Here is a 12,409-nt window from a genome sequence, read left to right as displayed (position 1 = left end):
ATAAAGAGTTGGAAAAAATTTAAAGTAAATATGTCAAATAAAAGATCTGAGATTAATATTGAGAATAACCTATAAGATGAATACGTCTTAGTGGAGTAGTGGTTAAAAGATAGTGAACAGATCATTTTCTTTTTATTAATTTTTTTTATTATAGTTTTTTTATCAACAGAATATATGCATGGGTAATTTTTGCAACATTGTTCCTTGCACTCACTTTTGTTCCAAGTTTTCCCTTCCCTCCCTCCATCCCCTCCTCTAGATGGCAGGCAGTCTCATACATATTAAACATGTTAAAGTATATCTTAGATATGATATATGTGTGCAGATTTGTACAGTTCTCTTGTTGCACAAGAAAAATTGGATTCAGAAGGTAAAAATAACCTGGGAAGAAAAACAAAAATGAAAGTTGTCCACATTCATTTCCCAGTGAACAGATCACTTTCAAAGAGGACCCAATTGTTAATAGACATATAACCTTCAGCCCATGATTCTTGTTGACTGACAGATTGGATATAATCATGATTGTTGTCATTCATTTGTTCAGTTGTACAAGTATCAGTCTTTGTGATTCCCCTGGAATCACAAATGCTACTCCCTTTTGTCTTCCACTGTCTCTTAAAGTCTGTCCAAGTTCAGGTTTGTTGTTACTATGACCCTGCCCATACTATACTTTGCTGTCCCCCCTTCCTTTGTCTTGAATTTTTCCTAATATCAGGATCTTTTCTAATGAGTTCCATGGTATCATTATGTGGCCAAAGCTTTAGATTTAGTATTTGACTGTAATGGGCCAGAACTTTGTACTTAAAACAAGGATTCTTACAAGGTGCTAACTCAGTGGAATTGATAAGACAATGGTTATCTAGTTTAGCATGGTGCTTAATAGTTCTCTACTTCAGTATATGTACTTAGTACTTAATATAGTTCTATAAGATTCACACCTATGATTATGTAATTATAATAGAGCATATAAACTGGGACAAACTCAGCCAGATTCACTCACTTCATCTCACACCACTGTGGTGGCAGGCTCATCTTCATTTTTCCACCGAGACCAAGTCCCATCTGAGCCAGAGACAGACTCAGAAAAGGGACTGAGAGACAGATTCATTCCATCTTCTGCCTTTGTGGTGGCTGGAGGCTGAAGCACAAGCCTTCAGTCTCAGAGAGATTCATTCCATCTTCATCAGCCTCATGGTGGCTGGCCTATCCTCCTGTTCCCCCACGCTGAGACCAAGAAAACTAACCGGACCCCAGGCAAGGAAACAATAAAGAATTTGGACTTTGGACTTTAATACCTGGCTATTCTTGAGGTGATTACTGAAATGAAGGCTGGTCCAGAGACCTCCAGAAAACCAATAAGAATACTACATTTTGGTGTCCAAACGTAGGACTAAGGACCTATATTTTAGGTGACCCAGATATTAGGGTGAGTACATAAACAGACAAGAAGGAAACTTTGTTAAGGGATAAAGTAGTGTTTCAGCTGAAATGGGATAAGTATTTAGAAAACAGCCTTCTTTTCTACCTCAAGGAAAATGTATCAAAAGCTTAGTTAAATTAACAAAAAAACAAGGTTTTATTGTAACTTGGGAGATCATTGAACTTTTAGAAACATTACAATACACATCTCTTTGGTTCTTAAAGGAAAAAGAATTAGATCCAGAGAAGTGGAAATTAGTAGAACAACAATTAAGTGAATATTACAATGACAATGGCCCTGATTCAATTTCTAAAGAAACACTCTATACGTATAACTTAATACAATTGGCTTTAAGGATTATATATTAGAATAAGAAAAAAGAATAAAAAACAGGAGGGGGAGGATACTGACAAACTAGATGAAAAAGATGGTAGAATTAGACAAGAAAGGAGTTAAGTACAATTCTGATGAAATTAAGGAGTGTAGCACTTCACAGCAGGAGCCATTAGTGCATTCCCCACCCCCTAATCTATCCCCCTCAATTAACCCTTCATGGGTTGAGGGAGAAGGAGGAGGGGGAGGGTAAGTGACACAATCAGCACCACCTATGAAGCAGCGTATGACAAAATTACAAAAAGCACTAAAGTAAAAAAAAGGATGGGATATATCTGATTTAATAGAAGCATACCCTGTGATTGAAGAATTTGATTCTTCAGGTCAAGCCTAGGAGAAGATACACTCCTTTTGATCTGGAAATTATTAAAGATTTAAAAAAGGGTTGCACTTTTTATGGGGCTACATCATCTTATGCTAAATATGATGATATTAGAGAATTTGGCTTATGAAATGGAAATCTATAGTAATTGTCTAGTGATTGGAAATCTATAGTAAAGACATGTTTAGAATCTGGACAAAACTTGTTGTGGCTTTTAGAGTATAGTGAACTATGTAGAATACAAGCCCAACAAAATAGGCAAACTGAAGTTAATATACAAATCACCTTTGACCAACTAGCAGGTAAAGGTCAGTATGCAGTACCCTTTGATCCAGCAGTGTTACTACTGGGATTATATCCCAAAGAGATACTAAAGAAGGGAAAGGGACCTGTATGTGCACGAATGTTTGTGGCAGCCCTTTTTGTAGTGGCTAGAAACTGGAAAATGAATGCATGCCATCAATTGGAGAATGGCTGAATAAATTGTGGTATATGAATATTATGGAATATTACTGTTCTGTAAGAAATGACCAACAGGATGATTTCAGAAAGGCCTGAAGAGACTTACATAAACTGATGCTGAGTGAAACAAGCAGGGCCAAGAGATCATTATATACTTCAACAACAATACTATATGATGACCAGTTCTGATGGACCTGGCCATCCTCAGCAATGAGATCAACCAAATCATTTCCAATAGAGCAGTAATGAACTGAACCAGCTATACCCAGCAAAAGAACTCTGGGAGATGACTAAGAACCATTACATTGAATTCCCAATCCCTATATTTTTGCCTGCCTGCATTTTTGATTTCCTTCACAGGCTAATTGTACACTATTTCAGAGTCTGATTCTTTTTGTACAACAAAATAATGTTTTGGTCATGTATACTTATTGTGTATCTAATTTATATTTTAATATATTTAACATCTACTGGTCATCCTGCCATCTGGGGGAGGAGGTGGGGGGAAAGAAGGGAAAAATTGGAACAAGAGGTTTGGCAATTGTCAATGCTGTAAAGTTACCCATACATATAACCTGTAAATAAAAGGCTATTTAAAAAAAAAAAAGGTCAGTATGCAGGCCCTTTAGCATAGATTAATTACTCTTTGATAACATATGAGAAAATTGCTGCTGCTGCTGCTATCAAAGCATGGGGCACCCTCCCGGGACAAGATCAAGGGGAAGTCTTCATAAAAATAGAGTAAGGTCCCAATGAACCCTTTGCTGATTTCATGGGATGTCTGCAGACAGCTGTCATACGAACAACTGGAGAAAATGTAGCTATAGGAATTATGATAAGACAGCTCACTAAAGAAAATACTAATGAGATTTATAGAAGAATTATACTGGGACTACACAAAGATGCTCCTTTAGAGGAGATCATAAGACGTTATGCCACAGTGGGCACAAATGCTGATTACACCCAAACTATGATGAACATGGAAAGACATGGTCCCTCTTGGCAAGGGATTCCCAGAGAGACTCGTCAGTGCTTTCAGTGTGGTGAAGTAGGGCATCTGAAAGCTCAACATAGGCATAGAGATAGAGTGGGAAGACAGGGTGAGAGAACAAGACCCAGAACCCCATATACAAAATGCAACAAGAACTTCCCCTGGGCCTCAGAATGTAGATTGACCCAGGGAAATGAGAGGCAGGGCCCAGCTCCAAGACCTCAAACAAAAAACAAGTGGGGTATGACAGCAGCCGAGTTTACACCCAGAGACTCTTTAGAAGTTCAGGACTCTGATATGATCAATCAGAGAAGCAATCAGAAGAAAGGGATTACAACTGGGGAGAATACAGGCTTTTTAATCTGACAGAAGGGCAGTGTCCAGTGTGAGCAGCTCCAATATAATCTCCAAGTGATGAGGAAAAATCCCGAAAGTGGAGAATGGAAGGGACCAGATAGGCTAACTGCTTGGGGGAGAGGGTTTGCTTGTATCTCTACAGATGGAGAAGGAATCAGATGGGGGAGCTGTATTCGTTTTGTCCATCAGAGAGAAACATTTGACTTTCCAGTGAATAGCCTGAATTAATTTCTCTAAGTATTGACTGATTTAATGATCCCCTTGCTGTCCAAGGGACTCTCAAAAGATTTGAAGTCATTAATTGTAAAGGGCCGCAACTCTGAATATGTGCACTGGAATCAGACAACCGAGCATTTAAGGCTAATTACCAATTGGGCAATACTCTATTAGCATATGCTTGGAAAATGGCCCTTCCCACTCTTCTGTGCTGGCTTGATTTTTTTGGTGTATACAGAGAATTGTAGGTGGGATTAGGGGGTGGAGCAAGATAAGCCAGAGTCACTTTGGCGGTAGAGGAGGAGAAGGGAGGTCGTGGAGTGCTTGTGTCCATTCCCTTCACTTCTACCCCTAAAGACCAAGAATATAGACCAGGGACTTTTGCTTATCCTGACTCCAGCTGATTCTAAGGTATCCAGGGTGCTAACTCAGTCTTTACAATTAATTCTGCAATATTCAGATTTCCTACAATTTTAAGGGCAGTCCCAAAAGTTTATACTCTCTTTGGTTCATATTTTCCCACCTAGAATGTAATTCACTTGTAGATTTCCACAGATGAAGGTAGCAGACCCCCTAGCTGCCGTACAAGTGTTTAAGGTGATAGATGTTGGATACAGGAAAGTTTTTATGAAAATGCAGAAAATTCATAGGAGTCATAGAAGCTCAGAAACAAAGCAGGACTCCCAACAGCCAAGGAGTAACCAGAGTCACTGCATGATTTTGGCTTCTTTCAGGAAGAAACTGAATTTGGGACAGCTAAATAGTTAAATGTCTCAGAATTCTGGTGAGTCTTAGATCCAAGGACACATCTCTAAATATTTAGCCCTACCTACTACTTTGAGAGCTTTAGAACTACTAGAAAATCCTTTTCTCTGTGGACCTGCAACATGATGAACAAACTTCTTGTCTTGAGAGGGGAAAGTGTTACTTTGCCAGTTAGGGACAGGTTGAGAACAGCTGTCTTGTCCTTAGTGAGTAGAATAATATGATCCTGTGCTCAGCATAGCATGGTATCACCACCCAACTACAAATTGTCATTGGGCTTACTCCTCAACCTTTGCTATTCTTATAAGAGCTTCAGTTTGTCTGTCTAGCATATCTCTCATATATACTGACATGCTCCATAAACAACTGTATACAGTGGGAGTCATTAACAAAACTCTTCCACTGTTCTGGACCCCAAAGGGGTTCAGTCCTATGCTTTCCAGACCTTAGACCACTTGGCCAGACTCATGACTGCCACCTGGGAAGTAGTGCAGGTGAAGGTCTCAAGAGAAAGCAAGAGACTAAGCATAAGAAGCGCCTTCTACATGCTTACATGTTAACAGCTTTTGAAATGTTAGCTCATTTGAGCCTCACAACAACCTTGTGAGATGGGCGTTATTGTTACCCCCATTTTGTAATTGAGGAAAGTGAGGCAAGGAGTGGTTAAGTGACTTGCCCATGGTCACATAGCTAGTTAATCTCTAAGGCCCAATGAGAACTCATTGATTCTGGACTCTGTGTCTAGCACTTTGTTCACTATGTCATGACCAGCTGCCTCAAGGCTCTTTCACATGTCAGTCATGCAATTTCAACCAACTGGAAGGACTTATCAGTATCCCTACTCCTGAGGGTATCCCCCATTATCAGGTTAGTGAATGCTGAAGTCTAGTTATATATGCCTATTTTGTAGTAGATGGAACAATTAACCAGACAAAGTGGCGTTCCTCAGGAGACAGGTCTTATCTGGACTGGAGGCCTCAGTTTCTGATACAATCACCAGTTGTCTGTAAAGAATACTGACACTTGGATGGGAAGGTGCTCTGGGTCGCTGTCGACTGGAGAAATACAAATTGAGACAGCTCTGGGGCTCATTGGCTGCGATGACTGGAAAAGATGGTGATGGATGTTGGGGAGGAATGTGGGAAGAATGGGATTCTGGTGCCTTATTGGTGGAGTTGTGAACTGACCTGGCCATTCTGGAGAGCAGTTTGGGGCTGTGTCCAAGTTGCTGTCAAGCTGGGCATGTCCTTTGATCCAGCAGTGTGTTTCTGCTAGGTCTGTATTCCAAAGAGGTCATAAAAAAGGGAAGGGAACCTATGTGTGCAAGAGTGTTTGTGGCAGCCCTTTTTTGTAGTGGTGGGAGCTGGAATCTGGGTGGATGCCCATCGGTGGGGAATGGCTGAATAGAATGTGGTGTATGAATGTAATGGAATATTATTGTTCTATGAGAAATGGTCAGAAAAACCTTGAGAGACTTCCTTGAGTTGATGCTGAGTGAAGAACCAAGAGAACATTGTACATAGCAATAAGATTATGTGGTGATCATCTTTGATGGACTTAGTTCTTTTCAACAATGGGGTGATTCAGATCAAGTTCAGTGTACTTGTGATATACATAGCCATCTGTACCCAGAGGATGGGCACTGATTGTGGATTGCAGCATAGTGTTTTCACCTTTTTATTGCTTTTTTTTTTCTCGTTTTTTTTTCTTTTTGATCTGAACTTTTTTGTGCAGCATGATGGATGTAGGGGTATGTTTGGAAGAGTTGTACGTGTTTAATTTGTATTGAATTGCTTGCTGTCTGGGGGAGAAGGGTGAGGGGAAAGGAGGGAGAAAAATTTGGAATACAAGGTTTTGCAGGAGTGAATGTTGTGGCTTGTCTTTGCATGTATTTTGGAAATAAAAAAAAACTATTATTAAAAAATTTTTTAAAAAAAGAATACCTACACTAGAGGGATTTAGGCAAAAATTATTTTAATATAAACCTCCTGTGCCCTACCCACCCTGAAAAGCCATCTTGCATCACCTAACACATAATAGTCAACCTTGGACAAAAGGAGATTGTATAACCCTGTATCATCTGTTTAGTAGTAACTGGGGCCCAATTAGAATATAGCAACTGCTTTTCAAAACCTTGGATTCCAAACAGTGGTTTAATCTGGCTGCGTCTTTGAGACCCCTAAAAACATGATCCTTGCAGGAGTCATAAGGATGCAAAGGGAGAGATTGCTGCGTAGCCTTCTAGGGATGTAGCCTGTCCTGGGCGCTATTTGAAAGACACAGGTGCACTGAGTAAATGGGGCCATTGGGATATATAGGCTTTATTCTTAAATCTTGGGAACAAGTATTATTGACTTATTCTGGAGTATGCTGGAAATCTTTTGGATTTTCCTGCCCACTGTATTCCCCTAAATTTGAACGGGTTGCATGCTAGATTTTCTTAGGGTTGATTTCCTTCCCTTGTCTTTTATATGAGCCATTCTGGACCTCTGCCACTGTGGCTTCATTTGCCCCTGTGAACATTATGTCATCAGTGTATTTGGTATTCACCTGTTTCTCTCAGAAGGAGAAGCCTCTTCCAGGTTTCTGTCCATCATAATGTGGTAATACTAAGGAGAATCCTGGGGAAGGGTATTAAGACATATGGCTTCGCAGGTGAAAGCAAACTGTTCCTGACTAGTCTCAGTCCTAGAAACAGAAAAAAAAGCATTGTCAAGATTGATAGCCCTACTTCACCCCACCTAGGTCTGAGCTACCTGGTACATCCCTTCCCTCTTTGGACTGACCTTGTAGCTTTCCCTGAAAGATTCAAATGAAGCTGGGCCTTTAGAGAATATCTCGAGCTTGGTGGTGCTAAAGGGCCCCAGGTCCTATGTACTTAATTTTCCTGTATAGTTTTATTAGCCAGAAAAAGTTGGCCATCAATTAGTCTCATCAGACCCTTGTTTCAGGAGCTAGACTCCAATCTCCCTTTTGGGAACAGTGTCATTCTCCTCATCCCATCTAGTTCTGTTACTTCTATTCTCAAACTATTTGTAGTGACAGCAAAATTTATTCATCACAACTGTCTCAGCCTCTTACTCAGATTTCACCAATTGATCAATCTATATATGTGTATCTGTGTGGTGGTAGAAATTGATAGCTAAACCTGAAGACACTCAAGTGGGATTCCACCTAGAAATCAGAGATCTGATTAACTGAAATTCTCTGAAATTCAGTTTTTACATATCATTTGTTCTTGCTGTATCTACCCAAATTTTGTAGCTGATACAATGTCATCCACAGGCTGAAGAAGCAATCTTAAAAAAAAATCCAGAAGGGCCTGGCTTATAAAATGAGCTCTTCTTTCCCTTAAATATTACTAGATAAAGACTTTAAAATAAGGAGAAAAAACACTATTTAAAATTATTTACGATTATTAATGTAATCTAATTTTGAAAACTTATTAGCAAAACATAATCAAGCCTTTATTTCCCATTAGATACCTTTGGAAGCAACTTGGATATATATCCTAGTTCTTGGATTTTTAACAATCTAATTTTTTTTTGTTTTATCAAAGTTTAGTGCTCCATTAAATTAAAAAAAAAAAAAGGCACAACCTTTTGGTCTTATTCTTCTTTTTGGAAGATATATACCCTCACCAATAACCTAGACATATATGTATATACACATACACACACACACACACAGATTTCTCATATCAATTTGAAGGAATGAGGTACTTATACATTAATATTATACATAACAAAATTATACAATATAAAATTATAATAATATAATATACCTAATTATAAGTAAGGGGATGGCAAGCTGAAGTTACATAGTTTTACCTAGTTATATAGACTATGATGGTAACCACTAATATAGATTAATAATATCTTTCATACTTGTGTCTATTAATTAATAGATATGGTATTTCAATGACAAATTTCCACTGTTCACTTGTTCTGATTATAGAAATTTGCATTGAAAGGGAAAAAGAGGGGCATGATTATGACAATATTCAAGACCCTTCCAGGAGATAGATTGGTCTGATACAAGACATAAAGGGGAATAACTCCCTTACCTCTGATTTCAGTCATAGTTAATAGCCAATCATAAAACAAAGTTCCACATTATTCATAGGGGATCAAAACCAGGGTCAGAAATAACTATGTGGGAAATTTTCCTGTTCAGAAAGAAAATAATACAATGAGAAAACCGAGTGAAAAGGATCCCACTCTTTCCTACCCCTCAACTTTTCTAGACATAGACATCTATTTGCAGTCATGATCAGGTTGCATTTCTTTTCTGAGCAGCACATCTCTTGAATGATGAATATGACAATGGTTTCATGACAATTCAATCATATCTGAAATCAAAACTGAGAAAAGATTTTACCTCAAATAGCAAAATTTCACTAATTATTAGGTTTTCTCATGTTTCCATGACAGTTAATAGTGTTAAGTGTATAAGGACATTTCATTTATCCTTAATTTATAAATTAAGAATAATCTCTTTCTGTGTCTTAAAAAGCAAAACTGGAAAGATATCTGTTGTCTTTACTTCTGGCTTACCGCAACATTCTTCAAAATTATTTTATTTTCTCACTGATTTATATTAGTTTCTTTCTTTTCTTGTCAAGAAAACAGTTAATAAAGAGTTAAGGTGGGACTTAAAAAATTTTAAACTACAAACTACAAAAAAAAATTTTCCTCTAATAAGGAAAATCATCTTTGTCTCTTGCATTTGACAGTAATATTGTCAATATCAAATGTAATATTCCTTCTGTCAAAAGGCCATATGGTCAGTAATAAAGCCCCTCCTTCTCAACAATCCTAGGAATGTTGTTTTATTCCTCAATTCTTATTGAGTTAATTTCAATTAGGTTGGACTAAGTCCCACCCTAGGGATCATCAGCCCTATAAAGAGAACTGATTTAGGTCAGCTACAGCTAGCCTAAAGCCTAGCAAAAGTCTTTGCTTCTTTTATTTATGGCAAATTAGATCATGAAGGTTAAAACATTCAGAATAAAGTGAATTTTCTTGCTTGGACTGCCAAGGATAGTTGGGGCTTCCTGACCAGGCCTTGCTTCTCATATGGACAACTCCTCCTTTCTTCCTGAAAATATTATCGTTTTATAACTTCCTTTGGTATATATATCCATGTACTCAGATGTATGGGTGATTCAGGGTCATAGGTTAATGTTGCTTTTTTCCACTTCTTTCACTTACTTAAGAGCTTGTTTTATTTGAGGACTAACATTAATGGTGGCAGCAGAGAATTCATGGGAGAGTATATCTTTCATAGTTCTGGGAGTGAGCTTCTGTATGCCCAGATACTAGTATGAACTTCTTGTGTTCAGTCCCCAAGTCCCCTCCTATTCTGCTTGGTAAGTAACTATAATCCTGCTTGAATCCAGACTTCCGTAAATTTTGGATTGTGTCACCTCATTAATTGAGAATACTGGTAAGACCCACAAGCATTTATTCAGGTTCCATTTTATCTGGCACCTATGGGAATTGCAGCCAGTCAGATGGCTTTGCAGTATGGTTTGGACACTTGCAAGTTCTAGGATCTAATCTGCTAAAGCTGCTGACCATGGTGAGGGCAAAGATAAATAAACTATTTAAAGATGTCACTGTATTAGGCAGGGCCCCAAATCAAACATCCTGAGTTAGATTCCTTTGATCAGTGGCTATTAAAAGCTATTAAAAGAGAAACCTAATGTAGGACTTCATCCTCCCAAGAAAACACCTAAAAACCTCAAAATTTGAAAGAAAAGGTCTAGATGTAAAATATTGCTCATAATTATTTTTTAAAAAGCTACAGCATCTATCTTTGTGGAGTGTAAAGTGTAGATTTGTAGTATTGTTTGTATTAATGTATGTGTGTCTGGAGGCAACTGGAGGGTAAAAACAAAGGGTAAAATCCTGTTATCAGCCATGTTTTTTGTTCTGTGTGTCTATGTACTTTTATGTGCTTTTCAAATCTTTGCTTCAGCAGAGAGCCTAACAATATAGAGGTGTCTATCCTGCTAGCACAGACTTATAAACTGGAAGACTACCAGTAAGCATCTCTATGTACTTTTTTTGGTCATATTATCTATGTTTAATTTATGGGCTATGACACAAAGAAAACAAATGGGAAAAGACAAAAATATTAAACAATCTTTGTGATTATCTTTGGAATTTTATTTTAAAGATACTGGAATGGTTTGCCATCTGACTATGATGAAAACAAAATTGTCATCGATAAGAGAAATATGAACAAAAATTTCCAAATCAGATACTAAATAATGTTGTCCTAAAGAATGAAGGGTTAAAATAACAAAATTCATTTGGAAGAACGAAAGGTCAAGAAAATCAAAGGAGAAGTTAATGAAAAAAAATGTAAAGGAAGTAGGATCAGCAGTACCAGATTTTAAATTGTATTTTAAGGTGGTAATTATATAGTTTTTGTTACGTTAAATTTAAAGGGTTTTGAACAAATAAAACTAACTTAGCCAAGATTAGAAAGAAAGTAGAAAATTGGGGAAGGGGAATTCTATACATATTTTCTCACATAAAGATCTCTTATCTCAAATATTTACAGAACTCTGGCAAATTTATAAGGATATGAATCATTCCCTAACTGATTGGTCAAATGATAAAAACAAGTATTTTATACCAAATCTATATATATCAGATAGGTTATATGTGTTATATATGTTATCATTAAATAATATACATGTTTTATATCTATCTATCTATATATATCTATATAGTCTCATGAAAAAATGTTCTAAATCATTATTTATTTGTTATTGTTGTTCAGTTGTATCTGATTCTTCATGAGTCTATCTGGGATTTTCTTGGCAAAGATACTGGAGTTGTTTGCCATTTCCTTCTCTAGCTTATTTTACAGATGAAGAAACTGAGGCAAATAGGGCTAAGTGACCTGCTTAAGGTCACATAGCTAGTAAATATCTGAAAGCTTATTTGAATTTAGGATTTTCTAACTCTGGACCCAGCACTCTATTTATTATGTCACCTAGCTGCCCTTTATTATTGATTAGAGAATGCAAATTATTTTTTAAAATCTCGTATCCAACTTTTAAAACAAAAATAAATCTTAAAGCATAGCTTGACTAAAAGGATACAAAAATTCCTGGAAAAAATAAAACAAGAGGAAAAAAAATCACATAACTGTTACAAAGGAAAAAACTGGTGGGAAAATAAATAGCTTAGCTGAAATAGTAAAAAACCATTATCCAAGTACTGAACTCTCTAAAAATTAGAATGAACTAAATAGAACTCAATTACTCCATGAAATGAGTATTTCATTTTGATCCCAAAATGAAAAGACTGAAAAATAGAAGAAAATATAAATTGTTAACTACTGGAAATAACTGAGCTAAAAAATAGGTTAAGCAGAGACAATTGAAGAATTATTTGACTTCCTGAAAACCATGACTAGAAAAGTGTCTGGATACTATGGTGCTCATAAATGAATATTTTCCTTA

This window comes from Sarcophilus harrisii, chromosome 4 (assembly GCF_902635505.1).
Source record: "Sarcophilus harrisii chromosome 4, mSarHar1.11, whole genome shotgun sequence".
Taxonomy (NCBI): Eukaryota; Metazoa; Chordata; class Mammalia; order Dasyuromorphia; family Dasyuridae; genus Sarcophilus; species Sarcophilus harrisii.
This window is presented reverse-complemented; position numbering follows the sequence as displayed.